Consider the following 11,838-nt stretch of genomic DNA (forward strand, 5'->3'; position numbering starts at 1 on the left):
TCCATAAATCAGTATGTGCACCTCACAGAACCACCCCTGCCCCACAATCACAACATCTGCATGACTAGACCATGCTACAGGACCTTCCCGCGTGTTCACCCCACCATGGTAGAAGTTCAGCAGTGGGTGTTGAGCACATCCACAGCACGATGCCCTGATGGGAAAAACGACAACATTTCAATGTTTACTCACATCCTACTCTTTTAACTCTCACCTTCAAGCTTGCTGGGAAGAATAGCTTTGTTCTGTAAAACCCAAATGGCTTTGACTCAACCCTCCCTCATGGCCCACAAACATGCAGATGCATTTATAACTATTTTTGTTATGCTAATGTGGAGAGGTACGGAGCCCGTAAGGTCACATCATGTAAAAAATATAATAACGCGTGGCCACGACTTACTAACGTGTGCGAACGAGATATTTAAGGCGTGGGAACGAGATAATTAACGTGTGAGAACGAGATAATTAAGGCGTGGGAACGAGATACTAATGTCGCCTTTTACGCGCGGCAACAAAGTTTATTTTTTCACAGCAAAGCAAGCAGATCCCAGGGTTGTTCGTGAACTGACTGCCAAGGAGGGGATGTACACTAACTGCCTGCCCAAGGAAGGTAAACCTGGCTTTATATAAAGTAATACTTAATTATCTCGTTTGCACGCGTTAATTATCTCGTTCGCACGCGTTAGTAAGTCGTGGCCACCCGTTAGTAAGGCATTCGCACGCATTAGTAAGTCGTGGCCACGCGTTATTATTTTTTTACATGATGTCACCTTACGGGCTCCGTAGAGAGGAGCTCACATTGTGCTTGAAACAAAACAAATTGAGACAGTTCTGGAAATTCAGTTGGAAGCACAACCATCTGCGCATCAGGTGTGTTTTAGAGAGAAAAAAAGGCAGGAAAGAAACAGAAGAGAAAGACAATAAGTAAAAAGAGCAAAAGAGAAATGCTGAGAAAATACAGAAAAATAGGTAAGAGAAAAAAAATCAAAGAAATGGACCATAAAGCAGAGATGAGACAGACAGAGAGAGGGGACAGACAGATAGAGAGGGAGAGTTAGAGAGGGAAAGGAGTGCATGCTGAGTGGAGCTGCTTCCTCCTCCAGGGGTCAGCTAGAACTTGAGAGGTGTGAAAACACAGAGCAGGGCAGAAAATCACTAACCACCACATCTTAATATCTCACTCTCTAACACACACACACACACACACACACACACACACACACACACTCCTTAACACAAGATCTGACAGCAGAGGAGCCAGACAATGTGTCACCAGTGTGTGAGAGAGCCTGAAGCTCAGAGAGCAGCTCTGAGCTCCCGCAGAAACACACATACCAAGCCCTGGACTCCAAGCACAGTACAGTCTGGAAGACACAGTCATGACCAATGGTCTGAACAGCTGTTGCCAATACCTTAATGATCGCTTCCTGTAACCAAACATAAACTATTCCTCTAACTTAACCTAGCATACTTCACATATACTTAACATATAACATTTCCTTAGGTATACCCTGATCCAAAATATATGCTGAACGCAATTCCCTATCTGGGGAAAGATGAAAGCAGGTAGGCTGGTCAACGGTTGTCTGAAAATATTGTGTTGCGTTTGATGGTGCCTTTGATGGGTAAAGGAAGAAATGTAACGACTGACAGTTTCTTCACTAAGCGAACAAAACCACTATTGTTGGTATGATTAATAAAATCAGATGTGAGATGCAACCAAGGTGTTGCAGGCTGGAAAAATAAATGATTACCAGGCATAACCTGGTAACATCCTGAGCATCATGAGCTCAATGCATCAGACAGTTTCAACTGATAATGGTGCAAAGAAACTGCCTGAAACTGTTTCCTATTACAACACGACTAAATGTGGCGTTGATGTTATGGATCAAATGGCACAACTGTATTTGGTGAAGGAAAACACCCGTCGTTGGCCTGTAGCGGTGAACAAAACGTATGACATCTGCCAGACGTGTAAGCGATGGTCTGTGGCAAAGACTGTACCTAAGCAACTATGGTCTATGTGCAAAGACTGCACCTAAGCTGTGTTTTGAATGTTGAGTTGAGTTGGGACTAAACTTATGTAATATACACTAAAGAGAGACGGGAAGCACCCGTCATTGGACTGTAGCGGTGTTCTACAACCTCCTAAGCCTGGCTGTAATAAATGCACAAACAGTGCATGAACGTTAATTGGAGCAACGGAGGTTTATTCTCGAGTTTACGAAACTTATGCAATATAAGCTAAATGTAAATCGCCGAATGGTGATAATGCTGCTTGTGAACCTCCACATACTGTGATGGAAACATCATCAAACAACTGGTGACACATTCGTTAGGATGTGGGATCACACATTGGCTATTCACCGATCAAACACCTCTCCATTTGAAATGGCAACATAATACGGCGAGAGCACATTATAGAGAGGAGAGAGGCAACTATATTCATGAAGCCATCTCACATCGCATTGTATCATTTTAATAATTTTGGGTTTTGTTACGCAAAGGTACATAGCCTACCTTTTATAATTATATTTTTGTAATTCATTTTGCCTATTTGTGCTTTTTGTAATGCGCTCCACACTTTGAGAAACACTGGTCTAACACAAAACATTATAGACATTTATTTGTAGATTTGTTATGTTCACCATAGCCTGCAATACACTAACATCTACAACTTTTAGACATTAAAACTTGAAATGGTGTAACATTCATTGAGTATACAAATAAACTTGCTTTGGCTCAGTCTACGTGCTTCACTTGTACTTTGAGTAGCCTACTGAACAAGCTTTCTGTGGATGTGGGGGTTGAAGGCTCCAGCGCAGTCTGTTGCATTAGCAAGACAAAAGACGTTAACGCTTCACAGTGGGGGATGCAGGCCAGTGGGTTAGAGGTGTGTCGTACGAACATGTTAATCTAGTGACATATATGCCAACAGAATAACACACAGACAAGTAAGCTATTTAAAACTAGTAAACTATTACACTAACCAAGCAAACTATTACACTAACCAAGAAACAAAACTAAAACAATATTTTGCATTTACATTTTCGCAAATGTAATATGAAAATAAACAAAACTGACAATGGGGAAGCTACTGAGAACAAGGTCACAAGGCACTCATTTTAAAAGGTTATTTAGTCACATTAATTTGTTAACATATTGACGTTACGTGCAAATGTCACCATTACGAATATTTTGTTTGGGCGGCTCATTCTTCCTTTTGTGCAAAACGCCATCTAGCGTTAATTATGTGTCAGTACCAGCTCCCCTGTGTAAAGACTCAGTGGTCTTTTGACCGCCCAAGGTGCGCTTTAAGTAGGTGAAAACAACACGGCGCTAGTAGTAGGTGGTGAAACCGGTCAGATAACCGGCCCTCTGCGCTTCTAGGTATAAGTATGTAAATGAGGCGTGGCGCTTCTATTGTTAACTCTGTTAACTGTTAACTTCACAAGGTCCATGCACTGACCAGGGGGAATCAGACTAAGGCAAAAGCGCACCCATGACATGCGCTGCTATGGTATAGGCTTGCCTGTGAACTCTGGTGTCTGGATGTGCAACCTGCAAGAAAAAAAGGGACTGTGTCCAAGATGCAGTCAGCTTGGGTGGGATCTTGCAGGGTGCTCTCATGCCTGGGGGATGTGTTGTACAGGCTCCGCTGGGGCCCACAGCACCTCATTGTACACCGCGACCGCTTAACTCCATACCGCCCGAAACTGTTTGGCACTGGACATTGTCCGGACTGTCTTGCCCCTGTTGCTCCCCCTGTTGATTCTCCCGCTGTCCCCCGTGGCCATTGCCTGTGTTCACCTGTTTTACTGGGGGGAAGGGGGAGGGGGGAGGTCATGTAACATTGGCTCTGTGGTAGTGGCAGGGTGACATCACTATCCATGAGCCCCTGTGATTCCCTAGCAATGTTCTCTGTTTTTAATGTCATATTTATGTAATACTGGTGGCTGTTATTCCTTTAAGTCACGTATGTTGTTAGTTTAGGTTGCCCCGTATTATTTAATATATGTGTATATTTATGAGTCTCCCTACCGTGTCTTAGTAATGTGAGTATGTTGATGCTATGCCCTCGTGTTTCATTTGATAATCAGTCTGGTTCTGTGTAATTGCTCCCTTCCTGATGCAATTTCACTGTTTAGGTGAGAATAAAGTCATGTCTACCTGTTGTCAAGTTGACATGGACCTCTTTGCTGCATCTCCCTTCCACACCTACGCCAATATGTTGTCTAATATTCTCTATTTTATTTTCAAAAAAATCCATAAAGACATTACTAGTGAGGTCTCATGGAATCTGAGGTTCAACGTCTGCTTGATTTTTTGTAAGTTTAGAAATAGTACTAAAAAGGAATCTAGGATTGGTTTTATTATTCTCAATCAATGAGGCTAATTATACTGAGCGTGCTTTAGTGCGTGCCCTCCTGTATTCAATAAGTCTATCTTTCCAGGTACATTGGAACACTTTCAGCTTAGTAGATCACCATTTCCGCTCTAATTTACGTGCTATTTGTTTTATGTTTCGAGTTTGGTCGGTATACCACGGGGTATACCACCAATTTTAACACAGGTACAAGTCTCAGACATCCAATCACACACACACCAGCGATGCTAATGTTGTATAATTAAACGGGTCTAGCGTTGTACATTGGATGAACTCGTTGCAATACTTGATGCAAGCTTCACGCAGCAAAACAACATCGTTCCTGCCATAAACATACAGCTCCTTTTTGAAGTCAAACACACCAGCAGAGGCTATGTTGTACCATTCGTCAAAGTCTTTTCTGTCTTTGTCATTCATTGTGTCATAACCATAAAAACTCTTTTCAAGGTATGCCCCCACATAGTTCTCGTTTTGTTTTAAATTGAATTTGTGTGGAAAATGCCCTTTTGTCAGAGCATGTTAGATTAAAGGCTGCTGTGGTTTTAGCCAAGCGCATTGGAATGAAAGAATATGAGTCTATGTATGTGACGCTGGGGCTGTGGCGAAGGATGAGACATGGAAATCCTTCTGACTGACGTCACGGTTGCTTTTATTTACAGATAAGCGCATATAGCGCACGAAAAACACAAGAAGCCTTCACACAACGTGTAAACATTAGACAACGACAAGCACAGGACACTGCGCGAGCGCACATTAAATAGACAAACCACATTAGCCCCATGTGATTACGAGACGATTCACAGGTGAGACTGATTATCACTCGACATAACCCTAACCACGGGAATCCACTGACGCAGACAAAGCACGTGGACAACGTTGACACATGGACACGTGGACACATGCCCAAAAGGGAGGGGCCGGGGTCCTCAACGTGACAGACGCCCCCTCCAAGGGCACTACCCATCCCGGGGTGCCAACAGGACCGAGTGCCCCGAACCCACGACGATGGGCGGATTCGACGCGCTCAGTCCTGCGTCTGGGAGGTGACTGCCCCTGGCGAAGCGTCCGTCACGAATTGCCTAGCACACCCTCCCTGGGAAGACCGGGGAAAAAACGTTAGACACAGGCACGGTCACAAACACACAAACAGGCACGCTTACGCACATAGACACAAACGGGAAGAGGGGGTTTGGTACATAAATGGGAAGATTAACAAACACTGGTACACACACATATGACATAGGCGCCAGGCTTCGCGCCAGGAGGAGAGCGAGTAGGGGAGAGAGGTCCGGAGCTGCTGGCGCTGCGTTGGGCAGTCCCCCTCCTGCCTTCGCTGCGAACCCTCCGCCGGGTGCAGCGTGGCTGGCGGACGTGCCAGGTGCAGCGCGGCTGTAGGACGTGCCAGGTGCAGTGTGGCTGTCGGGCGTACCAGGCGCAGCGCGGCTGGCGGACGTACCAGGCGCAGCGCGAGGGAGCTCCTCCTCATAGTCCATTGGCTCCTCCTCGCCCTCCAGGACCCCCTCCATGGACTCAGCCGGACTCTCACCCCGGGAATAGTCCATGGGGCTGGCCCTGGAAGATCTGGAGGACGCGGTCTCTCCAGGAGTCCTCCTCTCTTTGACGGTTCTCACGGAGGAGGAAAGGCTCTCCTCCTCGTCCTCCATGTAGGAGTCGCTCTCGGGTATTCCCGAGCCCACAGACGGGGAATAGACCTCTACTCCGTACTCCACTGTGGACCTGTCGTCCTCCGACGGAGGGTAATGGTCCCGCTCCTCCTCACCCTCCTGGCCCTTGGGATAGAGACCCACAGGCGGAGGGAGGTAGTCCTCCTCCTCTGACTCCTCCTCCTCTTCGCCGTAGTCTACGGTGGTGTCGGTGTAGACGGAGGGAGGGTAATCCTCTTCCTCCTCCCCCTCCCCAACATAGTCCACGGTGGGAGCGGAGTAGATGGATGGAGGGTAATCCTCCTCCTCCTCTGACTCCTCCTCGGAGTCCTCCCCGAATTCGCTCTCTGGGGTGGACTCCGTAGCACCGAAGACGCAGGAGTCCTCCCAAAAGGGAGGGGCCGGGGTCCTCAACGTGACAATGTAATGTTGTTTATATGCATCATCATACATGGAAATCAGTCTACACCTCATCATAGTGATTTTCACAACAATCCCCACTCTAGAAAAATATTCCAATAATAGGAAATTGTCAAAAACGGCCGCATTGTGAGCCAGCCATGTGTACCCACCATATTTGGGGTTTCTAAACTTTTTGATGAGTCGGTCTATGCAGTCAGATCCTTCTGCTGTGAATTCGGTACCATAAAATGTAATAGCACAGACAAAATTTGCTTCGTGCTTTCCTTTTTCAAAACGTGTCTCAAAGTAAAAAAATATGTAAGAATCGCTGGGCTCTTTAAATTTGCTAGGTTTTAAGTAACACACATGCTTGGTGTCTGATATTAAATCTTCACCTCAATGAACACAACGACCTGACACACACTTGTGGGGTTTTGGCTTTGTTAAACTAACATGATAACGACGTCCATATTTTTTTTGCTATACTTGGTTACATTGCATGAAGATGCCATCGCATTTGCATTAGACAGTCGTTTCTGTTTCTTATGTTGTTCATAACAGTATGTGGACTTGCAGTAAGGCGAACAGTCGTTACAATATTTGACATCTTCAGACAAAGATGAGCATGAGACATTGCGTGAACGCACATTAAATAGGTGAATAACACATTCCCCTGTGATCACGAGACAAGGCACAGGTGAGACTAACGAACACGCTCACAAACAACCCACACCCACGGAACTACAAAGATGGACATAACTACGCACAGACAATGTAATGACACCCGCAAGGAGGGGTCTGGAGCTGTCACCATGACAGAAATCCCCACCAGGGGCTCACTACTCCTGGAGCGTCCCGCACAGCTGGAAAGCCCCGAACCTATACCGACGGGCAGGTCCGGAGCCGCCGGGACCACAAGACTCCGAGAGCCGTCTCCCTTGATGGTGGGACCAGCTGCGAGCCACTCTAGAACACCCTTCCTGGGAAGACAGGGGAAAATACATTGAACACGGGCACAGTCACAAACACACACACCGGCACATGAAACACAAGAGGCACAAGACAAGAGGGAAAAGGGGATTTGGGAGAAACAACGGGACTGACACACACACAGGCACGGGCAGCCACGAGATCGCTCTCCCTGCTTGTAGGAGCGCGGCCAGCGGCGCGATCCCTCCCAGGGCTGCAGGTGGAACCAGAGGCGGAGTACCCCTGGACCTCGGGACCGATCCTCCTGCGCGTGCAGCGCTGCTTGGCGCTCCAGGAGAACTCACGCCCGTTTGCCTCATTCTGGGCACGTCAGACTTCTTCCTGGGCGCTGGCGGAGGGTCTGCTTGACGCCGCTCGCTCTCAGCAGCACGAGGCGCCTCTGGGGGCACCCCAGGAGATGGAGGCACTCTCCGTGGCAGCGCCTCCATCTCCTCTTCCTCCTCCGAGACTCCCAGGCTCTATAGTTGGTGGCCATTCACATTTAATACATTCTTAGTCCAGCTGGCTAAATTTAGGCATAATTATGTGAATGCCAGCAGCTTCCTTTTTTCAAGATAACAAAACATGTAATCGGGTTTTTCTAGTATCCGCATGTTTATACTAAGAAAAGGATATATGCTTTTCACCTGTGACAACAGTGAAGAGACGAAGCTTGGTAAAGGCTTGTTTGCCTTTCCCCCCCTTCATGTTGAAATTGGCCATGACCTCATTTGTCATCAACCTATGGACAGAAAAAGGGTGAATGTCTTCAAAAGTCAACAGGTTTTGTTATGTACTGTAACTGACATTTAATTGACAATGAAATAAAAGCTTACTTCTCCATAACCCTCTTCACATTGTCTTTTAAGTGTACTCCTCCCACCTTGGACAAGCCATTAATCTGAAATTAGAGGAATAAAAATCAAAAATAGTATATCCCCATTAACATACAGTGACAAACAATGAACAATAGAAATAATCATTATAATCAGAGGCGATCTTTGCATAGAGGCGTGGCTAGGCAATTGCCTTGGGCTCCTCCCTCTGCAGCCCACTGTAGGGGCCCCCTGACTAGCTAACTTATTTCTCGCATATTAATGTTGATGGACCCCCAAATTGCCAAAAAAGTCCGTCACTAAATAAATGTAAGTAAATATTATAATCATTTACACTACAGTAAGTATGGTCTTACCAGTTTCTGCTTTTCCTCAAGGGATTCAAGAGATTTGTCAAGGAGGTTTAGGGCTGTCAAGGAGGTTCAAGTGTTGAAGCCTGTGCAGGAATCTTTGAGTCTTCGCACCTTTGTGCAACTCCAGACTGTGTCTTCAAATTGCGGACTTCCTCACGGATATCGACAAGCAGCTCCATGACTTTTCTCTGAAATTCTAATGCATTGAAAAAAAAAATTATCAAAATTTGAAATATTATCAAGGCACAGTCTTGTGCTGCCATTCAGTGCTCAGCAGAGATCTATAGTAACAAAGTAGAACTACTTCGCTACTGTACTTAAGTACTAAAATGCTGTATCTGTACTTTACTGGAGTATTATTTTTACATTTTATTTTTAAAATAGTACTTAATTTAACATTTTAAATTAAATGGATGAAGTCTGCTGTACAGAGCATATTGCTTCTGTAGATTGCTGAACAAAATGTGATTTTGATCTTCTTTGTTCTTTTTTCTGAGACTGGCCTCCATGGCAAGATGATCTAGTCTCCATTTCTGAGGTGGGCTCCTGAATTTGCAGAGGAGCTAATAGAATCATAGAGGAAATTTAATAACAGACAAATACTTCAGGTCATTTTAGGACTCATTTATGGATAACTTATTTCTCTAACACAAAATACCATTGCAGGTAAATAAAAGTCAATTTTCCTTTTCCTTGTAGTAAGAGCAATACTCATTCTTCAAAATGAAGTATATACTGTACTCTGAGCAGCAACCCAATGCTCTTTTGCTTACTGGTAATTAATTTCAGTATTTACCCACTAAATGCAAACGCACAGCTCTGAGGGGAACTACTGTGTAGTGACAGTAACAAAACTGTTACACATATTAGCAAACTGAGGCTGGAATCAAACACTGAATCTCAAATTAATGTGTTGTGTTTGCGCATCTCACTTGCATATACAACTCTATGTATATGAACCCAGATAATCACTTTAAGACCAAATATTTCTAAAATTCAATTTAAGATACAGACCTGAAGAAACCCTTGATCTAAGGTGAGGTGAGGAAGAAGGAGAACCCTGTTCACTTGAAGTCTGTTTCCTCCTAATGGGTGTAAATGGAGAGCCAGAACTTGATGATGACGATGACGAGTTTGCCTTTTTGGAGTATAGTGTAGATTTTCTCTCTTGAAGAGGTTCCAGTTTCCTTGGAGGAGCAGGGAGTTCTAGCTCTGGTAACAAATAATCTTATGTCTCAATTGATGTATTGTCAAACAAAAACAAAGGCAATATGTATGTAATCTGTCACATTTTTTTGTTGTTTTCATTTATATGCCCTTATGACAACAAAAAAGCTAACCTTTATTACTCTTGGGATGTTGACCATTTCCTTGATAAACATTGTCAAATTCTACCTCACTGTCAGAAGCATAATCTAATTCAGGGGTCACCAACATGGTGCCCGCGGGCACCAGGTAGCCCGCAAGGACATCATGAGTCGCCCGCGGGCCTGTTCAAAAGCATCTTTTATTTATATTTTTCGCTACTATTAGAGATTGTCCGCGGTTGCTGTGTGGCTACTAGCTAGCCGGCTATGTAAATAATGTACTCGTTAATGTTGCCGTGTGGTACTTGCCGCCACACCCCCCCCCCCCCCCCCCCCCAACAATTATAATACGCCGTATGTATCAAACTGGTAGCCCTCCGCAATAATTGGTATCCAAGAGGTAGCTCCCAGTTTGAAAAAGGTTGGTGACCCCTGATCTAATTCAATAGACAAATTACGCAAAAGATTATATGCAATTGATGAAGGAAATACCACTGCTCACAATGAAAAAAAAAAATTAAGATGTCAAATAAATAAGGCAAAGATCAGGAAGATAACTACTAGAAATTGATAGATACCGTTGTAGAGGATGACAGATAAGACAGCGAGAGATACATGTATGCATAGATGGATGCAAAAAAAACCTACCTGTCAAACAATCCTCAAACGTCTTAGTTTTTCTTCTTCTCTTTGCTTCCATAGGACTTTCTTCAACTTCTGCACTACTTGTGAAGTCACAATTGTCACATTCGTTGAAGTCATCTATGTCACAAATAAGAACAAACAGCAAAGCAACAAGTCTGTTAATGCATAACACTGATATGGCAGGTTTATCTTGTGACAAAGCATGTAACAGGCATAAACAGGGGCTGAAATTCTTTTTTCCCCCTGTCATGAATGCCCTCCTGTCCCACCTCCATTCTGGGTTTTCCCTTCAAGTCTCCCTGTTCCCTAATCCTGCCCATGTTTTTTTCTAGTCTCTCTTGTTTTCGTTAGCCATGTGCCTGTGTTTTGTTTATTTATTTATTTATTTATTTATTTTACAGTTCACACCCTCGTTGTTTCAGATTGTTTTTTGTAACTACCACATAATTTAAGGTGGGCTGTAGAGGCAAATTTTGTAACTGACTAAAGAATGTTATTTTTTGTAAAACTTAGGCCCTGTTAACATGTAACTGTACCTACAAGATTTCATCTTCTCTTTTAGAAGGGGAAAATTTCTCCAACCATCAGATGGTTTGCGACGGTCATTCCGATACCTTGTTGCATTTGTAGCATTTGGCCAGTACAGTAACATGTTTTGTGTGTCTAACCAGCTGTCTGGCACTGTTCCTTCTTGCCTTTTCTTCTCTTGCCACACTGCTCTAACCCAAGCCATCCTGAAACACCACAAACTGGCATAAATTAAAACATGAATTTAAAAACAGAAATAAATGTATAGATAATTCAAAGCAAACATTCTTTGTTGCTAAGAAAATAAATACTGCCATTACAGTTTCTCAAAAACAGGCTAATCTATGGCATAATGTCACTTCCCATAAAACAAAAATATAAACAACTTTTTACATAAAAAAAATACTAGGGATATATATAAAACAGGGGGAACCGTCGCACTGGGGCACAACCTCTCTCCAAACCCTTCGTGGGGGACACCTCCGCACTGTAATCCGGCCCTTGGGGTGAGCGGAACTGGAGCACACCCGACGCAAAACCCAGGCGCATCAGGTTTCCAAACCCCTCCACAGACCAGGCTTCCTCTCCTCGGGTCGTTAAGATCAAATCCGCCCATTCGAGTGCCTTGTCGTATAGGAGAGATCTCATAAATAACACCAATACGTTCTCAGGTGGTTCGGGGCAGGTAAGCAACCGAATGTAAGAATTACATTGGAGGATAAAATGGTCTGCAGATGTATATAGGCC

General features: G+C 44.3%; 1 long non-coding RNA gene across 1 annotated transcript; it reads right to left on the bottom strand.

Moving 5' to 3' along the window:
* Positions 1–7,795: 7,795 nt before the first annotated feature.
* LOC143508841 (uncharacterized) lies at positions 7,796–11,216 on the bottom strand. Its single transcript, XR_013129510.1, has 7 exons — positions 11,100–11,216; positions 10,567–10,680; positions 9,626–9,823; positions 8,615–8,807; positions 8,259–8,323; positions 8,070–8,164; positions 7,796–7,901 (listed from the first exon to the last, which is right to left on the bottom strand). It is a non-coding gene; the product is annotated as an uncharacterized LOC143508841 (long non-coding RNA).
* Positions 11,217–11,838: the final 622 nt, after the last annotated feature.

Source organism: Brachyhypopomus gauderio, chromosome 2 (assembly GCF_052324685.1).
Source record: "Brachyhypopomus gauderio isolate BG-103 chromosome 2, BGAUD_0.2, whole genome shotgun sequence".
NCBI classification, from domain to species: domain Eukaryota; kingdom Metazoa; phylum Chordata; class Actinopteri; order Gymnotiformes; family Hypopomidae; genus Brachyhypopomus; species Brachyhypopomus gauderio.